The sequence below is a fragment of the Maniola jurtina genome, chromosome 8 (assembly GCF_905333055.1).
Source record: "Maniola jurtina chromosome 8, ilManJurt1.1, whole genome shotgun sequence".
Classification (NCBI taxonomy): Eukaryota; Metazoa; Arthropoda; class Insecta; order Lepidoptera; family Nymphalidae; genus Maniola; species Maniola jurtina.
In genome coordinates, this window is record NC_060036.1 from 13,916,492 (window position 1) to 13,938,119 (window position 21,628).

General features: G+C 37.1%; 1 protein-coding gene and 1 long non-coding RNA gene across 2 annotated transcripts in view; one reads left to right on the top strand and one right to left on the bottom strand.

Moving 5' to 3' along the window:
• Window positions 1–21,628, top strand: part of LOC123867372 (angiotensin-converting enzyme) — a 335,250-nt gene that overhangs the window by 190,503 nt on the left and 123,119 nt on the right. The gene's annotated exons all lie outside the window — the stretch shown is intronic.
• LOC123867393 lies at window positions 13,965–15,615 on the bottom strand. Its single transcript, XR_006796402.1, has 2 exons — window positions 15,419–15,615; window positions 13,965–14,134 (listed from the first exon to the last, which is right to left on the bottom strand). It is a non-coding gene; the product is annotated as an uncharacterized LOC123867393 (long non-coding RNA).

A 21,628-nucleotide genomic window follows, 5' to 3' on the forward strand; every position in this document is an offset into this window, starting at 1 on the left:
TATACTATTTACATACATTTGTATTTGTACTATAATATGCGATGCCCAGTTAAAACCTTACTGTTTACTAAGCTGTTTACACTGATCGCGGGAAATTTGCTCTTTTCCATTGAGGAGTTCTGTTCTCCATCTCCGAAGATATTCATCAGATCTTCATAAAATTTATATAGGACCCTTTCAATCAAAAAAAAAAAATTTTCCAAATCTGTCCAGGTTTCTTTGAGTCATCGGGGAACATACATATAAAAAAAAAGGATTCCGACGAATTGAGAACCTCCTCCTTTTTTCGAAGTTGGTTAAAAAACTCGGCGGTTGCTCTTTTCAAGTATTCAATTTACAATAATATTCCTAATATACATATATATTCTATAATATGAATAGTAATTCACTATGGACTTTTCCTGAATCTTGATGACTTAAGGCGGGCGGGATAAAAGAGTTGGATCCAGAAATTTTATGCGACCACTACGGGCACTGCAGCTGTTATTAAAAAAATATTTGCAAATCTGTCCAGAAATGAAAAAAAGTTGAAAAAACTATAACCCGACCACGGAAAAATAAGACAACTTGAACCCGACTTTATACAAGAAATAAACTAAAAAGAAAGAAACAAGATAGGTGCTTAGTGCTATCATCGTCTTGAGTAAGATTCAATACGAATGCCGTGGTCGTGCGTTGTCGACAGCGTATTTCTTATCCTTGATTGACGGCATTCCCAATGATTTTATTTGTCTACCAAATTCAAATATTTTCTTTTTGCTGTCGACAACGCCAGCAATCCTAGGGCCTATACCTACTATCATCAATCTATGGACAGTACATTATGTGCGACAATCACGAAATGGCCCCACAATACAATTTCTTGACTGTCGCACAAACTGTTCTACTGGACTTAAAATAATTATTTAATGTCACGTAATAGTCCAAGCCATACTTGTTTTTATCAAGATGTAAAGTTTATAGAGTAAGTCAGGGCTTATAAGTAGCTATTTGTGCTGATTCACTCACTCACTCACTGACTCATTGATCACCTCTCCTGTAAAATTTTGTAGGCAAAATTTTTTTTTTCACTGAGAGACAAAAAATCATTCGGAACAAAAATATGGAGAGAGCTTATGATTGAGGATTTCGGAAACGGGTAAAGAGCCCGCTTAAGGTATTGAAGATAGGTGGGGGGTGCAGCAAATGTCACTCGAAACATCATCCGATTGGCAGAAAGCTGAAAAAAAAAATGGCGAAAAAAAGATGTCCGCCATACAAATTTCGTCGAAGTCCATCTCCGGGGGTATAAAAGATGGAAGAGTGGTTTCTTGGCAGAAGATGATACAGATCCGAAGGTCTACTCGATGAATAGAAAAAAAATTCAAAATGGCGGAATTTATTTTTCCGTAGAAAATGTATGGTGAATATTGAAGAGACTACAAGTTAGGAACTATGCAATGATACGGTTTTTAAGGTTTGTTTTTACGGAGGAACACGATTAGGCAAAAATATGGAGACAGATGATGATTGAGGGTTTGGAAGATGGGTGAGGAGCACAGCCAGGGTATAAAAGATAGGTGGGGTCCGCTCAAATAAAAACGGCGCGGCACGATGTCTATGCAGCGACGCGCGCGGCGGAACCTACTACCTATCCACTCGTGCTGTGCATGCTGAGGAGTTGGGTCCTTGAGTTTAACGATAAAGTCTTCAGTTCGTAAGTACTTGGTAGGTACCACGAATATCAATTTAAAACAGACAGTTTGTAAATCCCATCAGTTTTGGTTGTCAGGTCTCCTACAGTATCAGGATTGAGGAGTTGGAATCCAAATTTTTTATGGGACAATGTCGTAAAGTTTTTCTATCGATTAAAAAAAAATTACGCAAATCGGTTCAGAAATCTCGGGGATTTCGGTGTACATAGGTAGAAAAACACAACTCCTTTTTTGAAAGTCGGTTAAAAAGTAGCCTATGTTTCTCCCTGGCCTATTCTCTACTTGTCTATGTAAATCCCGTCGAAATCGGTTCAGCCGTTCCGAAGATTAGCCCGTTCAAAATTTTAAAAACGTGTGATTCAGTTATGGTATCGTTCAAATAACCATATGAGCTTAATATGAGGGAGTTATTTTGAAATTACAGACAGATACTCCAATTTTATTTATTAGTAAAATATATAATATATAAAGAGTATATATAGATTAGTATAGATAAGCCTACATCTAAAACTTTTTTGTTTTAATTTTTTTTTTTGTTTGTTTTTTTTGTTAATGTTTTTTTTTTCTTTTGACTTTTCTTAATATTATATTATTTATAATATATATTATGTATATAATATGTTTTATTTTGTTTTTCTTTTTCAAAATGTGACCTGCCACGGCAACCCATTATGTAGTGGGGACAGCAGACTGTGCTCTCCCGCGTCCACCTGTTGTCTGATTGTCCCATTACGTGACCAGCCCATTTCCATTTCAGTTTTCTCGCTTGTCTTATAACATTGATTGACTTAGTTCGGTTCCTTAAGCATTCGTGTCTTAATTTATCTGCCAGCCTCATTCCAAGAATACTCCTTTCCATTTTCCTTTGCGCTGTCTTTACTTTCCTTATCCCTTCTTTATTCAGTGCCCAGGCTTGTGCTCCATAAGTCAAAATTGGCAATATACACGTGTCAAATACAGCGTATTTTTACAGTGTATGAAAGATAGTGATATTTTTTGTTTTTAAAAATGTATTTTAAACTCTAGTACTACCTTTTTCCACGCATGCGAAATTCTTCTATTTAGTTCGTCGCCTTAGGTAGAGCTCTGGGACGATACAGTTACATATCGTGAAACTATTACGTGACATAAAATATTTTAAGTCCAGAATAAGTAGTTTGTGCAATGTGACGGGGTAGGCCGTCCCAGGAGTAGGTAATTAAAAGTCCCGGGTGTGGGTCGATATCCTGCCTTTAATCGTCTTTTCCACCGCACGCACCCTGCAGATGAGTTAGGACAAACGAGACTGGCCTGCTCCAGGAGGAAGTCCGTGGCCTTCTGGGGTTCCGTCAGGCAGGTTAACGACGTGCTCCAGAGGCAGCTCCTCGGCGTTAGAGCGTTGCACCAGGTAGAAGGAGGGCCGTTGAGTTCAGTGCCTATGCAGCGGACCTGGAACCCCAGAGTGGGTAGTGTCAGGAGAGGCCAAGTTACTCGTCCGCCATGGTTGTCCACGGTCCAGCGACCGCAAACAACACTACAGCGCACACAAAACAGTTTGGTTTACAGTTTAGGTTATTGTAACTCACCCCAGCGGGTCCTGAAGGAGCACTCTAGCACACTTAGTCACAAAGGTTAGGGCGTGTGGTGCGTTTAACGGTTTTCTTAGTGTAACGAGAGAACAACCGCCCGCGCAGCGTCCCGGTGGTGAGTGTGCGCGAGCGCCGTCCGGCCGCGACGCGGCCCGTGTGCAAAACCAGTTTCTAGTAGGTAGGGTTCGGTAGCCGCGTGCGCACTGCAGTTCAAAGCATGGAAAACCCAACCGGCGCGAACTAAGCTCGCGGGTTCCGCGTTAAATATTTATTTAGTCTTTAAGGTAACACGTTACAACGTTACACCGTAACGTTGTAACGTGTTGAGTGCTCCTTCAGGACCCGCTGGGGTGAGTTCCAATAACCTAAACTGTAAACCAAACTGTTTTGTGTGCGCTGTAGTGTTGTTTGCGGTCGCTGGACCGTGGACAACCATGGCGGACGAGTAACTTGGCCTCTCCTGACACTACCCACTCTGGGGTTCCAGGTCCGCTGCATAGGCACTGAACTCAACGGCCGCCTTTCTACCTGGTGCAACGCTCTAACGCCGAGGAGCTGCCTCTGGAGCACGTCGTTAACCTGCCTGACGGAACCCCAGAAGGCCACGGACTTCCTCCTGGAGCAGGCCAGTCTCGTTTGTCCTAACTCATCTGCAGGGTGCGTGCGGTGGAAAAGACGATTAAAGGCAGGATATCGACCCACACCCGGGACTTTTAATTACCTACTCCTGGGACGGCCTACCCCGTCACAGCAACAATTACAAAATCGTACTGTGGGGCCATCTCGTGATTGGCGGACATACTGTTCTTAAATGTTCTATCAGAAAAAAAAATGTTTTTGGTGGGATTATTATATTTTCAGTAGCTAAGTTGATCGTATTTAACCGATTTCCAAAAAGGAAGTGTTTCTAAATTAGTCTTGTTTTTTTTTTCGAGGTTTCTGGGCCGATTTGCAATTTACTCTTAATCAACCGCAAAAGTTCCTAATTTGTAGTTCGGACACTACAAGTACGAATTCCTCAAACCTGATGATATAATATTATGGTACATCACTCCTAAACCATAGAGATTCAGGAACTGTTCCTGATGAAATAATATTTTAAATGCAGAGCGTAGACTTTGTTATTGAATTTCAAATTGCAAGGTACTGAATTCTGATGACTGTAAACTGTTATTTTAGATACCAAGCAATGACTGCTCACACTAAAAGCTTAAAATAAAAATTATTTTCCAAAAACCGATTTGCTTCTGCACTAAGATCTACTCTTATGTTGAAGTCGGGCGAACTTAACGCTTTGATTTCAATTAATTTTTATGCGCGCCCAACTTCAACAAACCGGCTTTGGAAGTCAGTTTTTTGAAAATATTGTTTGATATTATAGATACATACATTGACTGATCAAATTATAATCCTTCCTTTTGACTTTGCCGTAGTTGGATAAAAAGGATAAAAATAATAGAATTTTTTAGGACAAATAACATGAAACAATAATATATTATAATATTGACCATCTGTAACGTAATAGTGAAAGTAGTCATTTTTATGTGTGGTCCACAGGCACAAAATTCATGTTAACCAAATATGCGTCTGTCAAGACCAGCTGAATGTTCGCCTACTCGGAGAGTGGAGCACACCAGCATATATCTTGGCAGGCAGGCTCAATTGGCCCAGTACAATAGTCTTCGCAGAAGTATCCGCAATCAGCATCCTCATCGCATAGTATATGGGCTTCAGGGTTTAGGGCTGAAAATATACACCTAAATTATCATTTCACGCCTTTTCTACAGAAATTCAACTACCTCATGGACAGCCATAAAAGAAAGAGTTGTGATAGCTTTGCGACACTATCCACAGGTGGGTCGCTAGTGGGTATTGAGTGGGGCGCAAAACATCAGCCTTGCTGTTGTTTGGCCGGCAGCCAAACGGATAAAATTTCATTTTTACGGTACCGGCAATCTTATTGATCAACTAGCGACCCGCCCCGGCTTCGCACGGGTGGACATTTATTTTTTCTATTTTCCGGGATAAAATATAGCCTATACGGATTCGGAAGAATTCTTCTAAGTAATGGTAAAATAAATTTTGAAATCGGTCCAGTAGTTTTTGAGCCTATTCAATACAAACATACAAAAATACAAAGGTTTCCTCTTTATAATATTAGTATAGATTAGAAGATACGTTGTCACGAAATACGTTTAATCGCAAGCAATTGGGCAAATTCAGCTGGTCGAATGCGGAAAAACTGCATCAATTATTAACAATCTCAAATTGTTGTGATTGGCTGAGTTTATGGTGTGATGATGAGCGACCGTCAAGCAATCACAGGTGTTTGCAACCGTGATATTGAAGCTGTTTTACCGTAATCGAGCACCTGGCTTTCACTTGCTGACTGTTATCTTTGCTTATTTGACGAAGCCATGAAATTCTTCTCAGTGGAATTTTCTGCAATGGATCATAATAAAAATAAGTAGGTACGAGAATAAATTGGACGTATCAAATTCACTGCGATCAAAAGTGTCTAAAATCAAAGTCGACGTTAGCGTTATGGCAAGAAATGGAAAACAAATAAAGAGGCTTTATGCTAAGGCCCCTTTAGCTGGTTCACAGAATGGTTTTTGTTTTTTGTTATGGCTGTCCTGAAAATTAAAAAAGTGTTATTTCTTGTGCACTCGAACTTGACCAGTTTTGTCTAAATCGTGGTAATAATTTCAGTTTTAATTTTGTAGTTTCTAGATATTTTTTTTGAAATTTTTCTTTTTCCATGTATTAGTTCTGTGTTGTAGTTAAATCAATCTTTACTTGATATTAAACTCTTCTCATTAAGTGTCACGTTCAGTGCGTAAAGTAAAAAAAACATTATAACTGAATGTTCTTCTTAATTAAACTATCATTTAATCTTAGATAAGATATGAATACATTCAAGGCAAGAGTGAATAGGCATCTTCTAGGCAAGCGCGCTCCAACTTAGACCTCATTATTACTTTGTTTCTCAGGCATGATTGTCGTAAATATCACTTGATTTAACGGTGATGGAAAACATTGTAAGGAAACCTATATGCCTGAGAATTTATTCTAATGTCCTCAAAAGTGTGTGAAGTCTCCCAATTCACAATTGACCTGCGTGGTGGACTATGGTTTAATCTGAGAGGAGACCCATGCTCAGTAGTGGCTGACGATGGGTCTAGATTATTCAACGCTTGAAATTTTTCATCTTGGTGAGGTGTAAAATCTCATAAATTAAGCATACTCTCCTACGGCACTCAATTATTATAATGACTATAGTTGACCCACCCTACCTATGCGAAGGCAGGGCTTCGTACGGGGAGCCTACCTATTCCATAGACAAAATATGGGTATGAATGTGTTATACATATTAGAATCTACCCACTTACAAACATACCTCGTGAATTGTTCTGAATACAATGAAATCCATATTGAATTGCACTGAGAGATTTAGGCGCGTACTAATTTTTTTTTTACCAGAATCAAACCTATTACTAATAGGAAAGGAATGAAAATGTATTGTTGTTACTTTTCACTAAGCTAACATACCTACTGATCAATTTTCTGTTACGCGTGAGGAGTTCCATCCTTTACTTCCGAAACTGTAAATCAAAGCTTGACCAAACTTATGTAGAAATGCATACCGAACCAGTGGTAGATGCTTTTGACGATTCAAAAGTACTTGTAAGAGTAAAAATATTTTGAATTTGAATTTGAGTACCAACCTGATAGTACAACCTTTGCTATGAAAAAAGAATCGTGAAAATCAGTTCAAATTTGATGGAATTATGGAGTAAAATCGATAAATGATGTTACCCGTTGAGGACTGTCATCATCTATTTCCGTATCTGTTTATCAAATCTTAACCAAACTAACATTGTACGAACCTGACAGTACAACCGTTGTAGAGAAAGAAGAATGGTGAAATTCGGTTTATATTTGACGAAGTTATGGAGTAAAATTGATAAAAAATACTTACCTACTACCAATGTACCAAATTTCAGTTTTCGTCTGGTGCGCGTTAATAAAGACACAGACAGACAAACATACCAAAAAAATTGTTTTAGGGTCTATATCGTTAATCATGTTTCCTCCGATTAAAATTTTCAAAATATGTATTATTTAGGTTGGGGAAAAAGTCTTTTCGCATTATAGTATGTATGAACTTGTAATAAAATCTCTTTGGCTATACTATTTGTATCTGGCTGGTTTTGGTATCATTGAAAGTTTAAATTTTAAAGAACATAATTCCAAATTCAAATTAGGAAAATGTGTGATTTTCATTTGTTTTTCGTACCGTCAAGATGAGTGAATCTAATGAAGAAATTCGATAAATTTTAAAATTTTACTACAAAAGAGGTAAAAATGCAACGCAAGCCGCGAAAAAAATTTGCGATGTTTATAGACCTAAGTACAGTGTCTGTGAGAATAGCACAAATTTGGTTTAAAGCGTTTTCAATCCGGAAATTTTGATGTCAAAGATGCGCGTCGCTCCATATTCAGCAAAAATTAAGAGAGTTTGGCTGGGAGGTGTTAATGCATCCACCGTATAGTCCTGACCTTGCACCTTCAGATTTCCACCTGTTTCGGTCTCTTCAGAATTCTTTAGGCAGTGTCAGGTTAACATCACCAGAGGACTGCCAAAACCACTTGTCCTATTTTGATCAGAAGTCCCAAAATTTATATAGCAATGGGATCATGTCCCTACCTACAAGATGGCAAAAAGTTATCAAACAAAATGGTACTACATACTTTAATTAAATGTAAATAAACAATACTAAAAAAATGATTTGAATTTTCTTAAAAAATGCGAAAAGACTTTTTCCCCGACCTATAATAATGTGCAGAAATCGTCCAGTTACAGTTTAATTGTAAGCATTATTAGAATAACGACAACAACAAAAAATGTAAAAATCTTTTACTTACCCGGAAATAGGGTCATGACACTGTCCAAAAAGCTAACAAGTAAAACTATGGCAAATATATAAGTGTGTACTTTCATGATGGTAGAATAAATATATTATTATGTGGAATTAATCAATATGGAGCGAAAAGCCTTCACAATATTAATGCCTGATATAAACTACAGCTCGTTTATATATATATATATATATATATTATATATATATATACATATATTGCAATTTGATATAATAGCAAAAGTTGTGATAAGCGTAAAATACATTTATCAGTGTGGATTATTTGCAGTTGTTAAGAGAGGTCTCTCCGTCACTCGCTCCCTACAAACGTAGTTCCAATTTCATTTGAATATTAAGCAACCAAAGTCCATGAAATTTTGCAGACATATTCTAGAAACTAATATCTATGCCTGTAATTTTCCAGATTTCAGTTAAAATATTCGGTTTCAAAGTTACGCAGTCTTAAAAATTCACATACAAGTTTTTGAGCCCCTGTAATTTTAAAACTACGTATTCTTAGAAAAATCTAAAACACCACAGGCACAGATATTAGTTTCTAGAATATGCCAGCAAAATTTCATGGACTTTAGTTGCTAAATATTCAAATGAAATTGGAACTACGATTGTATGGAGTAAGCGACGGAGAGAGGCCTGTTAAGGGATATATCATTTCTGTATAAATTATATGTTCTGATTTCCGATTTAATAATAATATCATACATAATATTTTTTATATAATATTAAAGTTATATTAAAATTATTATTTAATTTTTCTTACCTAATAAAAATTAAATACAGTTATTGCAAGATAGTAATATTTTTTTAAATTAAATTTATGATAAAGCACCAATCTAAAGTATGGCGTAAGTGACGTGTGTTCACCTATACGTTTGGCTAAAATGCGTAGGTATTAAGAATAAGATTTGGTTATACTAATAGGCCATGGAAAGCTAGCAGCAGACATGCAGACAGACACTTTCGCAGTTATAATAGAACGGAATTTTTAACCCCCGACCCAAAAAGAGGGGTGTTATAAGTTTGACGTGTGTATCTGTGTGTCTGTGTATCTGTGTATCTGTGTATCTGTGTATCTGTGTATCTGTGTATCTGTCTGTGGCATCGTAGCGCCTAAACGAATGAACCGATTTTAATTTACTTTTTTTTGTTTGAAAGGTGGCTTGATCGTGTTGGCATCGGCCAAAAGCTCAAACAACTCCATCAGTATTTACAACTCATTTATTACTTTATTATTCTATCTTACAATCTTACTTCTCTTATCATTTATTAATAATAAAATAAATTAACATTTCGTCGAACATTTGCACTATATAAAAAACATATTCTGTTCCATCTTGTCTCCTTACTCGAATGTCAACCCCGAATCGAACTTCGAATACAATATTATGACATTATAGTTTTTTTTGTATATTTTTATTATTGTCTATGCAATCTATTTCAAAGAGGTTTTACTAATGACATTAATTTTATATTATTGACTAACGTAAGTTATACAGACATACAATTCATACATCATGCGCTACTCATAAGCTCTTAATTCATATTATTAAACATATAATTATATCACATATTAATAATAAGCATATGACCCTAACAATCGAGAGTGTTCTTAGCTATAATCCAAAAAAATTGGTTCAGCCGTTTAAAAGTTATCAGCTCTTTTCTAGTTTTCTTGTAGAAAAGAAGGTTAGATAACCCTTAAGTTCATAATATTCAAGTGTCAATTGACAAAATAATGTCAAGCTGTCAAGATGGACGTTGCCTAGATATACATAATTATTTATTTGAAAATGATTTGTCGGGGGTGTTGAAAATTTTTAATTTACACTTGTATATAGAAAAGATAAAAACGGAACGCAAGCGTCACGCGGACATGTCATACAATCAGCTGTTCCTTCGGGTCTGCCCGCGGAATTCAAATTTAATTTGGTTTTTCGCAATTTGTAAACCAATACGACAAAGTAGGCTTATGGCAGTCTAGTTGCGCCAATGGGAGTATCATCTCCACGTGTTTATATATAACAATCTTTACTTGAAAGGGTCACTCACAACACAAACTCACGTCAAACTCATTATTTTGACTGATTTCTTGAGAACACTTCAAGTAAAGATCTTTATGTAAACCTGTGAAGAGGATACTGCCATTGGCGGAAGTAGTATATCATACGCCTATTTTGTCGTATTAGTTTACAAATTGCAACAGACCAAATTAAATTTGAATTTCGCGGGCACACCCGATAACTGTGTATATTTAAATAGAAATAAGTGAAAATCAGTGTGAAATTGTTATTAAGTGGTTTTAAATTAATTATAATAATCTGTGACATGCAACTAGAAATAAGCGATAAAACCAGAATAAGGTCTCAATACGGAAGGCGGCTGTCGAGTGTTTGAATATCGACGGCTTAAACCAGAGAGTATTGCTTCGATTACCTAGCTTATACTTATTTTTTATGTATTTGAGTGCCGATTTCACCAACTTCGAGTAACGTTTAACCGAGGAAGAAATTGGCCGTAAAGACAGTTTTTGTATTGAAAACCTGTCAAAATTTTCTTTTAAGACTTATTTTGCGTTGGTGAAATCGACTCTAAATCTTATTACCCGACTGCGGCAAAGCCAAAAGGAAGGGTTACGATTTTAGCAGTCTATGTGTGTATGTATACAGGAAGATCTTTTTGGCTATTTTTTTTTTATGTTGTATGAAAACTAAATTTAATCAACACGTATTTTTATTTTTTTATTTTACTTAAGAATACCAAAGTTATCGTTTACCAAAGATATCCACTTTCAAAGAGATGATTTGGGTCACCCAATGGCGCGCGCAGCGGCCGGTGACCTCTGAGCGCTTTAATTTCGTGAGATGCGAATTTGGTATCTACTTATTATTTTTAAATAAAGGAGCATTCAACTTTTGAGCTGAGTAGCAATTTTTCCTTCATACTTTATTGGGCTTAGGATCATCAAAATGTAGAAGGTCATGCATAATAATAACAAAGAGTGTGCATGAAGTGTGCTTTAAATGGAAAGAATAATGATTATCATAATCGCAATAAAATGCAAACATTGATTAGTATTATGCATACTTCTGGTATTTAAAAAATGGAATCAACTTATTTACAATAATCACACTAATATTATAAAGGCGAAAGTTTGTGTTCAATAATAATCACACTAATATTATAAAGGAGAAAGTTTGTGTGTGTGTGTGGGTGTGTATGCTTGTTACTCCTTCACGCAAATACTACTGGACGGATTGGGCTGAAATTTAGAATGGAGATAGATTATACCCTGGATTAGCACATAGGCTACTTTTTATCCCGGAAAATTTTGAGTTCCCACGGGAATTTTAAAAAACCTACATCCACGCGCACGAAGTCGCGGGTATCAGCTAGTTATTATAATTATTATTGATTGAACCGAGGTCGAGGCGTATTAAGTGTCGAGACCATGCATAGCCGGGAGATATCCAATCTCAGAACCTACTTTGAGACGATGAGAGGGTCCCCCATGCATAGAGAGGTCATAGAATGTGATAAAAGACTCACTCCACTATCCTTAGCCAAAACCGAGTGGCAGAAACCGGTGGTACTTAGCGCCTCTGACCGGGAGGCCGTATGGAAGGAGAAGGAGTTGCACGGACGCTTTTTTAAAGCTCTTAATGAGCCACACGTAGATAAAAAAGCGTTCGTGCAATGGCTGCGCTTTGGTGACCTCTTCGAGGAAACCGAGGGTTTTGTCTGTGCGATACAAGATCAGGTGGTTAAGACGCGGAACTACCGAAAATACATTCTGAAGGATGGCACTCGCGACATCTGTCGAGCTTGTCGCCATCCCGGTGAGTCACTCAGACATGTGCTTTCGGGATGTTCGGCGCCAACACTGAGTATCTGCACAGACACAACCAAGCAGCCAAAATCCTTCACCAAGAGCTTGCTCTGAAGTACGGTCTCCTGGATGAGAGGTTGCCGTATTACAAGTACACACCGGTGCCGGTACTCGAGCGCGACGGAGTCCGGCTCTATTGGGACCGGTCCATCATCACGGACAGGACTATTCTAGCGAATAAGCCTGACATCGTGGTGGTGGACCGGGCACAGTCGAGGGTGTTTTTGGTGGACATCACCATTCTATATGACGAGAACCTCGTGAGAGCTGAGACGGAGAAAAAATGCAAGTATCTTGATCTGGCTCACGAGGTTTCCGACATGTGGCATGTGGAGTCCACTGAAATCATCCCTATCGTCATATCTGCGAACGGGTTGATCCCAGTCAGCCTCGCTCATCATCTGAGGCGACTGGGGTTCCGAGGCAGTTCGCTCGCAGCCAGGATGCAAAAAGCGGTCTTGCTAGACTAGGCTAGGATAGTCCGCCGGTTTCTCAACCTGTCGCCCTGACCCAAACGACTGATCAAATTATAACCCTTTCTTTTGCCTTTGCCGCAGTCAGATAAAAAGAAGATAAATATTGTGATTTTTTTAATAAAAAGACAATTTAATATACTTGTATATTATACTGACCATCTTTAACGAAATGGTGAGGATTGTTATCTTCACACTAATATTATAAAGGCGAAAGTTTGTATGTGTATGTGTTTGTGTGTGTGTGTGTATGTATGTTTGTTACTCCTTCACGCAAAAACTACTGGACAGATTTGGCTGAAATTTGGAAAGGAGATAGATAATATCCTGGATTAGCACATAGGCTACTTTTTATCCCGGAAAATCAAAGAGTTCCCACGGGATTTCGAAAAACCTAAATCCACGCGGGCGAAGTCGCGGGCATCGGCTAGTAATAAATAAGTTTAGGAACACACATGCACAAAATTCATGTTAACCAAATATTCGTCTGCCAGCAGCTCGGGGATCGACGTGCAGTGAGTGGAGAACACCGGCATATTGTATAGCAGATAGCCTGAAATGGTACAGCACAGCTTGCTTCGCAGACGGGTCGGCATTCTGGCCGTTGACGCAGGTTACAAAGCCTGAACCCAAGCCTGAACCGTGAGCGTCTGAAAATGTAGCCCTAAATTATTATTTCACGCCCTTATGATAGTTCAACCACTTTATGGCCTGCCACAAAAGAAAGAACCGGCCAAGTGCGAGTCTGACTCGCGCACTAAGGGTTCCGTACTCGGGTATTTTTCCAACTTTTGCACGATAAATCAAAACTAATATACTTACATTAAAATAATTAAAAATCTGTTAAAGAATGTACAGGTAAAGCCCTTTCATATGATACCCCACTTGGTATAGTTATCTTACTTTGATAATTAAAACACATTTTAAATTATTTTTTTTAATGATGTAAACGCAAATTTGGGATTTTCAGATTTATTCCTGTATTTGTGCTATAAGACCTATCTACTTGCCAAATTTCGTGATTCTAGGTCATCGGTAAGTACCCTATAGGTTTCTTGACAGACACGACGGACGGACGGATGGACGGACGGACAGACAGACAGACAGGCAACAAAGTGATCCTATAAGGGTTCAGTTTTTCCTTTTGAGGTACGGAACCCTAAAAACCGAGAGTATGTAGGTATGCATGAAGTCGCGCGAGTATAATAATAAACTGAAATCAAAGCGTTAAGTTTGCCAGACTTCAACATACGTGCAGACATGCAGAAACAAAAAATATGTTTTACTTTGTAGTGACTTTGAAAGTCGGTTTTTCGAAAATATTTTTGTTTATACAGGTACATACATAATATATAGTCGGTTCAAAAGGACAAGAATAATGTGATTTTTTAACAAAAAAACAATTTACATGAAACAATGTATATTATGCTGATTCATACGCACAAAATTCATTTTAACGAGAATGGAGCACACCAACAAGCACCATCGCAGAAAGGCTCACTTGGGTAACGACAGCGTAAATGGCAGACTTCATCGCACTCTTCGTCATCCTCGCAATGTATACGGCCATCATCTGAAAATATACACCACAAGTGTAAATTAAAAATTTATAACACCCCCGACGATCCAAAGTATCTGAGTTTTCCAAAACATCATTTTCAAATAAATAATTATGTATTTAGGCAACGTCCATCTTGACAGCTTGACATTTGTCTATTGACATAATATTATGAACCTAACGGTTATCTAACCTTCTTTTCTACAAGAAAACTAGAAAAGAGCTGATAGCTCTTAAACGGCTGAACCATTTTTTTTAGATTATAGCTAAGAACACTCTCGATCAAGCCACCTTTCAAACAAAAAAAACTAAATTAAAATCGGTTCATTCGTTTAGGCGCTACGATGCCACAGACAGATACACAGATACACAGATACACACGTCGAACTTATAACACCCCTCTTTTTGGGTCGGGGGTTAAAAATAAGCATACACATTCAACCACCTTATGGCCTTCCATACAAGAAAAAGTAGTAGCTTATGCAGTCTTCCTCAAACTATACACAGATGAGTCGCAAAACGTCGGCCTCGCTGTTGTTTGGCCGGCAGCCAAATGAATAAAATTAAATTTCTTGCGGTACCAGCATTCTTATTAATTATTATTATTATGATTATAACTGGATGTAATGGATGAACACATTCAAAAAAGAAAACATCCAAAAGAGTGAATAGGCATCTTCTAGCTATCTTGTACCACATCGTTGCTCTGTTTCTCAGGCATGATTGTCGTCAAGCGCAAAACTATCTCACAAAAAAATATATAATTATCGAGGAAATGCTGCAGCAACAATAATTATGATGTCGCTTTTTCACGTTTGGCATGGAGTGGGTCTCGAGCTTTAAATTATTTATAGGTAGATCGCGGACCTGATAACTTTGGGAACCACTGGCCTAGTGCTTTAGATGCTAGCGTCATATTCGAGGGATCCGAGGTTTAATGCCTGGAATACTCTCACTTTTTGGAGCTTTGCTTTTTAACGAATTAAATTGATTCGTTTAATGGTGAAGGAAAACTTTGTGAGGAAACCTGTATGCCTGTTGTTTCTGTAACCTGTTCTCCAAAGTGTGTGAAGTCTGCCAGTCTACAATTGACCAGCGTGGTGGCCTATGGCCTAATCTGAGACGAGACCTGTGCTTAGTAGTGAGCGGTCGATGGTTCTAGATGGATCGATTCTCGAAATCTTTCACCTTGGTGAGATGTGGAATCTCGAAATCTGTGAAATTGAGCATACCGCCCTGCTGCACCCAATTATTATAATTATTAAAGTAACATTTTGATGTAAAAAATCTTTTGCTTACTCGGAGGATGCTGGGACATGACATGGTCCAAAAAGCTAGCAAGTAAAACTATAGCAAATAAACAATAAATGTGCACTCTCATGATGGTCGAATAAATATATTATTATTTGAGATTAATCAATATGGAGTGAAAAGCCTTCACAATATACTCTTGGATATAAAATGCAGCTTGTTTATAGGTACGTGTGTATACGATACGTATATATATATGTATATATATATTTTTAATGCTGTTTGATATAATAGCAAAAGCGTAAAATGCATTTATCCGTGTGGTTTATTTGCAGCTTTTAAGGGATATATTATTTCTATATAAATGAAAATATATTCTGATAACTGACATAATAATATTATTAATAATTTTTTATTATTATTATATGAATTTTTACTTTTTCCTAAAAAAAATGAATTACATTCTTATACAAGTGGATAATTTTTCTTAAAATATTAACACGTTTGTTATATCTTTCTTAAATCGAGCCAGACGATTACGGTGGATGTCTATTGTCAGCAACTGCATACCATGATGGAAAAGCTAGCTGCTAAACAACCGATGCTGCTCAATCGCTCTAGGCCACTGCTGCTTCAGGACAACGCTAGACCACATACTGCACAACAGACGGCTACCACATTAGAGGAGCTTCAATTGGATTGTCTAAAACATCGACCGTACTTCCCGGACCTTGCTCCAACAGATTACTATTTTTGTTGAAACTTGGATAACTTCTTACAAGGGAAAAAATTCATCTCCGATGGGGCAGTCCAAAGCGCCTTCAAAGATTTTATTGATTCCCGTCCGAATGGTTTATTTTAGTAAAGGGATCAATGAAATATGTACCTATGAGATGGCAAAAGTGCATAGATAGCCATGGTGCGTATTTTGATTAAATAAACATATTATATTTAAAAAACGATTTTCACACAAAACGCCAATTTCATATGTAAGGAACTAATATCTTTATTTCATGTAGTAAGCTACATGAAAATATAAAGATATTTGCTTTTGAAGAACCACGAGTGGCACGTAGAAAAGGACAAGTGGCCGATGTCTTTTGGGTAACTAGGGGTAACTCGTGAACTCCGATGTACCTACGGACGACAGCAATACCTACGTGTTCGTTTATATTTGATCATTTATTAAAAAACGGGTGTAGTTGTCTTTATAGACGCGAGTTTCGGGAAATATTAAGAACTCGACGATTTTATCCGCGTGGATTTTGGTTTTTAAAATATCCCGTGCGAAATCTTTAGTTTTCCGGGATACATAGTAGCCTATGTCCTACCCCGAGATATAAGCTATCTTTGTACCTTTAGTCTAAATCAGTTAAACTAATAGACCATGAAAATCTAGAAGACAGACAGACAAACATTTTTGTAATTATAATCTTATACAGGGTGTTTGGTAATTAGTGTATAAATGACGACACTACCCATGCTACTTTGATCTGATAAATATAATGCTGAAGTAAAATGACGAAATAAAATTATAAAAATTTCCATCCAAAATTTTAAATTTTTTTATGACCAAGTTTTCATGGCCCTAATGTGCCCTAACTCACTGAGATCGTTGGCCTCGGCCTATCTAAAGATGGCCAACGATCTCAGTGAGCAGCATTGTGTTTATCAGATCAAAGTAGCATGGGTACGTGTCATCATTATATACTAATTACCAAACACCCTGTATAAGAGCGGAATATTATATCGTCTGGTAAAAACGGAACGCAACCTTCAAGCTGACATGCCATAAAATCATCTGTTCCTTAAATTAAATTAAATTAAATTATCAGTAAGTAACTAAATTTAAATATCAATAAGTGGAAAACCAGTGTGAAATTGTTAAGTGGTTTAAAATTAATTGTAATGTGTAACAGTGAAATGCAAATATAATATATGTATTTGATAAGACCAGAATAAGGACTCAAACAGAAGGCGGCTGTCGAGTGTTTAAAAAGCAACAGCTTAAACCTAAAGTACTACTTCTATTATGTAGCTTATTATTAAATAAATAAAAGTTTATGTAGCTCAACAAAATCACAAAAAAAGAATAAAAATAAAAATACCATTCATACAAATTATCAACTAAACTTAAAACTACAAAATATTAAGACCAATATTGTGTCCGTGAGCTAAAAGGGTTCTACCCATTGATTTTGAAAAGGGTTCTGCCTCAGCAAAATGCTGCAGTATTTAAGGGAAGACCTTATTGTATTTAAGAGAATTTTTAACCCCCGACCCAAAAAGAGGGGTGTTATAAGTTTGACGTGTGTATCTGTGTATCTGTCTGTGGCATCGTAGCTCCTAAACCACTGAACCGATTTTAATTTAGTTTTTTTGTTTGAAAGGTGGCTTGATAGAGAGTGTTCTTAGCTATAATCCAAGAAAATCGGTTCAGCCGTTTGAAAGTTATCAGCTCTTTTCTAGTTACTGTAACCTTTACTTGTCGGGGGTGATATAAATTTTTAATTTACACTTGTACATAATCAATTTAGGTACAGTGTGCCTAGTGGGAGATTTTAAACCTATTCGATCGCGTAAAAGTTAACTGCGTTTTGTATGGAATTGAAACAGCGCCATCTAGTGACAAGAAGATGGCGCTGTTTCAATTCCATACAAAACGCAGTTAACTTTTACGCGATCGAATAGGTTAAAAATCTCCCACTAGGCACACTGTACTCGCACCTCTTTCATTTTCTCGACAACATCGAGACACGCCCCTCCTCGCACGGCAGAAACCTTTTCCCACTTACTTTACTATTGTGTCGCGTCGTGGTGCTACGGCACGTCAAAGCTTTCCTAAATCCTAATCCCTCGGGATTTTTTGAAGGATCATCCGTTTAAATGTTTTTACGTAGTACAGGAACACGTTACATCCCCGGGACGGGCTATTACGGATAGGCTACTTTTGTCCAGGGAAATCAAAAGTTCCCACGGGATTTTTAGAAACCTAAATCCACGCGGGCGAAGCTGCGGGCTTTGGTTGCTAAATATTTAGCAGACATATTCTAGAAAAACTAATATCTGTGCCTGTGGTGTTTTAGATTTTTCTAAAAATATGTAGTTTTAAAATTACAGGGGTTCAAAGATTTGATGCATGGGTACAGATTAAACCAAGAATTTCCTAACTCTAGTTCACTCTGGTATACTTTAGGCCCAACTATTATTTAGGTATTCCTATTTCCTATTTCCTATTGTTGCTGCGCCGAAGAGATCGTATCAAAAACCCGGCAGTGCACCAACCATTCCGTGCTATAATTTGGAAATAGTTAATACCATGATAATACCTATTTAGCATATTTAGCAACTCATTTGAATAAACAGCGCCATTTACTCTATCGTTGAGAATTTTTTACTAAGTATGTCATGCCCTAATCCATACTAATACTATAAAGTTTGCCCGTCTGTCTGCTAGCATTTCACGGCCCAATAGTTTACCCGATTTTGATAGGTACAAAGTTAGCTTACATCCCGAGAAAGGACATAGGCTACTTTTTATCCGGAAAATCAAAGAATTCCCACGGGTTACTTAAAGGCCTTTTTTTTAAAGGACTTTTGATATTGTATTGTTACATTGTTGTATGGGCATATTAACCGACCCCGTCGGAAATATGGCCATTTTCCGATTTTTTCATAAAAGTAAAGAATATCTGTAAATATTAAATGTTTTTGATATTTTTTCCAATATTAAGAAAGTTTGATAGATACTCTTTGAGAAAAATACCCTGGCTTGCCGTCTAGTCTGAAAAAAACATGAAAAAATAGACACGAAACCTTAAGGTGGCCATATTCGACCCAGGTACCTTAGGTAACTTTTTATCCCGAAAAAACAAAGAGTTACTACGGGATTTTTATGAAAAACTAAATCCACACAGACGAAGTCGCGGGCATCATCTAGTACGAAAATATATAAAGCAGTGATACCCTGGTGATTAAGACGTTGGTCTTCTAAACAGGGGGTCGGAGGTTCCATACCAGCATGTCTAACTTTTCGGAATTACTGTGCGTTTTTAAACAATTACAATTTACAATTTAATCTTCTATAACAAAATTCCTCAGTCAATTTTGGACTTGCCTTTACACAGGTTCAAAAAATCTATTAAAAATATGCTCCTGAGAAAAGCATATTATACTATCGAAGATTATGTAAATGATAAAAAAGCGTGGATTTGAACTTCGATTCGCTCCAGCAATGCGCAGGACTTCAATTGCTTTTATACATGGCATAATATTGTATATCAAATCTTTGAAAAGAGCAACCGCCGAGTTTCTTGCTGGTTCTTCTCGGTAGGAAAGGCATTCCGAACCAGTGGTAGATGCTTTTGACGATTCGAAAGAACTTGTAAAAGTCTAATTGAATAAAAACATTTTGAATTTTGAATTTTGAATTAAACATCAATCACCTGTTTTTAAGGAGGAAGGAAAACGTCGTGCGGAAACCTGCATGTCTGAGAGTTCTCAATGGTCTGTTAACTCTTAAATTATCCCGAGTATCAAATCTTTGAACAGAGCAACCGCCGAGTTCCTTGCTGGCATTCCGAACTATTGGTAGATACACTTGGTGATTTTAAAGTACTTGTAAAAGTTTAATTGAATAAAAATATTTTGAATTTTGAGTGACACTGGCTATACATTTTTCTATCCATCTACTTATCTATCTATTTAAAAAAAAACAGTATGGCAGCTGTATAGAGCGGTGTAAGTAAACTATTTTGAAATGTGAAAAAAAATCTTTTTAGTTCGTTTTTGGCAGTGCAGTCGTGTTTTTTTTAAAGATTATTAGCCATGCTAATCATGACTAATATTCCTCTTTCCCCCCCAACTGAGCGCAAAGCTGTATTAGGAGTAGGTATGACAATAGTGCAACGGGTGGGGTTTGAACCGCCGACCTTTCGGAATTCAGTCTAGAGTTATTGAGGATTTTTCTTTTATTATTGCGTTTTTAAAGTATAGATTAAAGAAATAACAATGGCCACCAGACAAATTACTTTAATAACCTCCTTGACTGTTGCAAAAATGCGTGGCAATGTTGCAATGTCACCACTGAGTGCGACGTATGTGGAGCAAAACGGACTGACATCCGACGGCGACGCCCAAGCTATACGCGACGGCGACCATCTATGCATTACTTTTTTTTAACCCCCGACCCAAAAAGAGGGGTGTTATAAGTTTGACGTGTGTATCTGTGTGTCTGTGTATCTGTGTATCTGTCTGTGGCATCGTAGCGCCTAAACGAATGAACCGATTTTAATTTACTTTTTTTTGTTTGAAAGGTGGCTTGATCGAGAGTGTTCTTAGCTATAATCCAAAAAAATTGATTCAGCCGTTTAAAAGTTATCAGCTCTTTTCTAGTTTTCTTGTAGAAAAGAAGGTTAGATAACCGTTAGGTTCATAATTTATTATGTCAATTGACATAATTATTTATTTACTTACTTTATTATTTGAAAATGATATATTTACTTAATTATTTATTTGAAAATGATGTTTTGGAAAACTCAGATACTTTGGATCGTAGGCGCGGAATAGTCCAAGAAAATCGGTTCAGCCGTTTGAAAGTTATCAGCTTTTTTCTAGTTACTGTAACCTTCACTTGTCGGGGGTGTTATAAATTATTAATTTACACTTGTTTCTTTTTAAGGTTTCGTACCTCAAAAAGAAAAACGGAACCATTATAGGATCACTTAGTTGTCTGTCTGTCCGTCTGTCGTGTCTGTCAAGAAAACCTGTAGAGTATGTACTTCAAGTTGACCTAGAATTATGAAATTTGGCAGGTAGCACAAGTAAAGGAATAAATCCAAAAATTGGTTGTCTGTAAAGTCGGTTTACTGACGATAGTTGAACGTGACAACAAAGGCCGATTGTGCTTCTTTGTCGCTCGTTCCGCGCTCTCGCTTGCACTTCAAGCCTTACATGGAACGCCTCAGAGCGAGGTAACGCCGCATGAGTCATGTTTTTTCGTGCGTGCAGCCGGCTCTATCGAATTATAAGACGTTGTCACGTCAAAAACCGTGAATTTGTGGTTACATCATTAAAAAAAAAATCTGTGAATGACAGAATGTGTTAGTAGTTACTAGACACTAAATTGCATATTCAGTAATTTTGTGAGTTCTCAAAAGATATTCATTTAATATTTTCCCCCGTGGGGATATAAACTGCTGCTATACCTCATTCTAATTCTATCACTGAATAATTATTACAAGTGTAAATTAAAAATTT